The following is a 5,000-nucleotide window of genomic DNA, read 5'->3' on the forward strand; positions in this document are numbered from 1 at the left end:
TGCGCTCCGAAATATTTCAAAGTCCCAGCGGCGTATTGCTTCGCCTCTTAGAACCGATTAGTCGAAAATTTTAACAATCATATTTTTGCATTCTGTACCGTGGATCGATCGTTAAACGCTATTGAACTAACGTCCGTGATGGTATAAATGCAGATTTTCGCTCCGTTTAGCCAAAATAACGAACTTTAGGTGCGCTCCGAAATATTTCAAAGTCCCAGCGGCGTATTGCTTCGCCTCTTAGAACCGATTAGTCGAAAATTTTAACAATCATATTTTTGCATTCTGTACCGTGGATCCATCGTTAAACGCTATTAAACTAACGTCCGTGATGGTATAAATGCAGATTTTCGCTCCGTTTAGCCAAAATAACGAACTTTAGGTGCGCTCCGAAATATTTCAAAGTCCCAGCGGCGTATTGCTTCGCCTCTTAGAACCGATTAGTCGAAAATTTTAACAATCATATTTTTGCATTCTGTACCGTGGATCGATCGTTAAACGCTATTGAACTAACGTCCGTGATGGTATAAATGCAGATTTTCGCTCCGTTTAGCCAAAATAACGAACTTTAGGTGCGCTCCGAAATATTTCAAAGTCCCAGCGGCGTATTGCTTCGCCTCTTAGAACCGATTAGTCGAAAATTTTAACAATCATATTTTTGCATTCTGTACCGTGGATCCATCGTTAAACGCTATTAAACTAACGTCCGTGATGGTATAAATGCAGATTTTCGCTCCGTTTAGCCAAAATAACGAACTTTAGGTGCGCTCCGAAATATTTCAAAGTCCCAGCGGCGTATTGCTTCGCCTCTTAGAACCGATTAGTCGAAAATTTTAACAATCATATTTTTGCATTCTGTACCGTGGATCCATCGTTAAACGCTATTGGACTAACGTCCGTGATGGTATAAATGCAGATTTTCGCTCCGTTTAGCCAAAATAACGAACTTTAGGTGCGCTCCGAAATATTTCAAAGTCCCAGCGGCGTATTGCTTCGCCTCTTAGAACCGATTAGTCGAAAATTTTAACAATCATATTTTTGCATTCTGTACCGTGGATCGATCGTTAAACGCTATTGAACTAACGTCCGTGATGGTATAAATGCAGATTTTCGCTCCGTTTAGCCAAAATAACGAACTTTAGGTGCGCTCCGAAATATTTCAAAGTCCCAGCGGCGTATTGCTTCGCCTCTTAGAACCGATTAGTCGAAAATTTTAACAATCATATTTTTGCATTCTGTACCGTGGATCCATCGTTAAACGCTATTAAACTAACGTCCGTGATGGTATAAATGCAGATTTTCGCTCCGTTTAGCCAAAATAACGAACTTTAGGTGCGCTCCGAAATATTTCAAAGTCCCAGCGGCGTATTGCTTCGCCTCTTAGAACCGATTAGTCGAAAATTTTAACAATCATATTTTTGCATTCTGTACCGTGGATCGATCGTTAAACGCTATTGAACTAACGTCCGTGATGGTATAAATGCAGATTTTCGCTCCGTTTAGCCAAAATAACGAACTTTAGGTGCGCTCCGAAATATTTCAAAGTCCCAGCGGCGTATTGCTTCGCCTCTTAGAACCGATTAGTCGAAAATTTTAACAATCATATTTTTGCATTCTGTACCGTGGATCCATCGTTAAACGCTATTAAACTAACGTCCGTGATGGTATAAATGCAGATTTTCGCTCCGTTTAGCCAAAATAACGAACTTTAGGTGCGCTCCGAAATATTTCAAAGTCCCAGCGGCGTATTGCTTCGCCTCTTAGAACCGATTAGTCGAAAATTTTAACAATCATATTTTTGCATTCTGTACCGTGGATCGATCGTTAAACGCTATTGAACTAACGTCCGTGATGGTATAAATGCAGATTTTCGCTCCGTTTAGCCAAAATAACGAACTTTAGGTGCGCTCCGAAATATTTCAAAGTCCCAGCGGCGTATTGCTTCGCCTCTTAGAACCGATTAGTCGAAAATTTTAACAATCATATTTTTGCATTCTGTACCGTGGATCCATCGTTAAACGCTATTAAACTAACGTCCGTGATGGTATAAATGCAGATTTTCACTCCGTTTAGCCAAAATAACGAACTTTAGGTGCGCTCCGAAATATTTCAAAGTCCCAGCGGCGTATTGCTTCGCCTCTTAGAACCGATTAGTCGAAAATTTTAACAATCATATTTTTGCATTCTGTACCGTGGATCCATCGTTAAACGCTATTAAACTAACGTCCGTGATGGTATAAATGCAGATTTTCGCTCCGTTTAGCCAAAATAACGAACTTTAGGTGCGCTCCGAAATATTTCAAAGTCCCAGCGGCGTATTGCTTCGCCTCTTAGAACCGATTAGTCGAAAATTTTAACAATCATATTTTTGCATTCTGTACCGTGGATCGATCGTTAAACGCTATTGGACTAACGTCCGTGATGGTATAAATGCAGATTTTCGCTCCGTTTAGCCAAAATAACGAACTTTAGGTGCGCTCCGAAATATTTCAAAGTCCCAGCGGCGTATTGCTTCGCCTCTTAGAACCGATTAGTCGAAAATTTTAACAATCATATTTTTGCATTCTGTACCGTGGATCCATCGTTAAACGCTATTAAACTAACGTCCGTGATGGTATAAATGCAGATTTTCGCTCCGTTTAGCCAAAATAACGAACTTTAGGTGCGCTCCGAAATATTTCAAAGTCCCAGCGGCGTATTGCTTCGCCTCTTAGAACCGATTAGTCGAAAATTTTAACATTCATATTTTTGCATTCTGTACCGTGGATCCATCGTTAAACGCTATTAAACTAACGTCCGTGATGGTATAAATGCAGATTTTCGCTCCGTTTAGCCAAAATAACGAACTTTAGGTGCGCTCCGAAATATTTCAAAGTCCCAGCGGCGTATTGCTTCGCCTCTTAGAACCGATTAGTCGAAAATTTTAACAATCATATTTTTGCATTCTGTACCGTGGATCGATCGTTAAACGCTATTGAACTAACGTCCGTGATGGTATAAATGCAGATTTTCGCTCCGTTTAGCCAAAATAACGAACTTTAGGTGCGCTCCGAAATATTTCAAAGTCCCAGCGGCGTATTGCTTCGCCTCTTAGAACCGATTAGTCGAAAATTTTAACAATCATATTTTCGCATTCTGTACCGTGGATCGATCGTTAAACGCTATTGAACTAACGTCCGTTATGGTATAAATGCAGATTTTCGCTCCGTTTAGCCAAAATAACGAACTTTAGGTGCGCTCCGAAATATTTCAAAGTCCCAGCGGCGTATTGCTTCGCCTCTTAGAACCGATTAGTCGAAAATTTTAACAATCATATTTTTGCATTCTGTACCGTGGATCCATCGTTAAACGCTATTAAACTAACGTCCGTGATGGTATAAATGCAGATTTTCGCTCCGTTTAGCCAAAATAACGAACTTTAGGTGCGCTCCGAAATATTTCAAAGTCCCAGCGGCGTATTGCTTCGCCTCTTAGAACCGATTAGTCGAAAATTTTAACATTCATATTTTTGCATTCTGTACCGTGGATCGATCGTTAAACGCTATTGAACTAACGTCCGTGATGGTATAAATGCAGATTTTCGCTCCGTTTAGCCAAAATAACGAACTTTAGGTGCGCTCCGAAATATTTCAAAGTCCCAGCGGCGTATTGCTTCGCCTCTTAGAACCGATTAGTCGAAAATTTTAACAATCATATTTTTGCATTCTGTACCGTGGATCGATCGTTAAACGCTATTGGACTAACGTCCGTGATGGTATAAATGCAGATTTTCGCTCCGTTTAGCCAAAATAACGAACTTTAGGTGCGCTCCGAAATATTTCAAAGTCCCAGCGGCGTATTGCTTCGCCTCTTAGAACCGATTAGTCGAAAATTTTAACAATCATATTTTTGCATTCTGTACCGTGGATCCATCGTTAAACGCTATTAAACTAACGTCCGTGATGGTATAAATGCAGATTTTCGCTCCGTTTAGCCAAAATAACGAACTTTAGGTGCGCTCCGAAATATTTCAAAGTCCCAGCGGCGTATTGCTTCGCCTCTTAGAACCGATTAGTCGAAAATTTTAACATTCATATTTTTGCATTCTGTACCGTGGATCCATCGTTAAACGCTATTAAACTAACGTCCGTGATGGTATAAATGCAGATTTTCGCTCCGTTTAGCCAAAATAACGAACTTTAGGTGCGCTCCGAAATATTTCAAAGTCCCAGCGGCGTATTGCTTCGCCTCTTAGAACCGATTAGTCGAAAATTTTAACAATCATATTTTTGCGTTCTGTACCGTGGATCGATCGTTAAACGCTATTGAACTAACGTCCGTGATGGTATAAATGCAGATTTTCGCTCCGTTTAGCCAAAATAACGAACTTTAGGTGCGCTCCGAAATATTTCAAAGTCCCAGCCGCGTATTGCTTTGCCCCGAAATTTTTCAAAGTTCCAGCGGCGTGTTGCTTTCAAAGTGCCTCCCTCTAAATACCGATCGGCAGGCCGCTAGGTCGGCGACGCACGGGCTTACGCCCAGGCGTATACGGGGGCAAATCGCCGTGAGAGCGTGCGATTTTGACTTTCGCAATAAGATAGTCTCCTTTATGAAAAGGAGCGTACACGTCTCCCAAAAAAAAAAACAGTTTCATGACGATCAATGTAGTTCTTGATCGAAATGTATCATAGGACGAAGATTTTATCGAAAAGTACGAACTTTGGCGACGCATCGAAATTTTTCAAAGTTCCAACGGCGTGTTGCTTTCAAAGTGCCTCCCTCTAAATACCGATCGGCAGGCCGCTAGGTCGGCGACGCACGGGCTTACGCCCAGGCGTATACGGGGGCAAATCGCCGTGAGAGCGTGCGATTTTGACTTTCGCAATAAGATAGTCTCCTTTATGAAAAGGAGCGTACACGTCTCCCAAAAAAAAAAACAGTTTCATGACGATCAATGTAGTTCTTGATCGAAATGTATCATAGGACGAAGATTTTATCGAAAAGTACGAACTTTGGCGACGCAT

This window comes from Osmia lignaria, unplaced genomic scaffold (assembly GCF_051020975.1).
Source record: "Osmia lignaria lignaria isolate PbOS001 unplaced genomic scaffold, iyOsmLign1 scaffold0106, whole genome shotgun sequence".
In the NCBI taxonomy this organism is placed as follows: domain Eukaryota; kingdom Metazoa; phylum Arthropoda; class Insecta; order Hymenoptera; family Megachilidae; genus Osmia; species Osmia lignaria.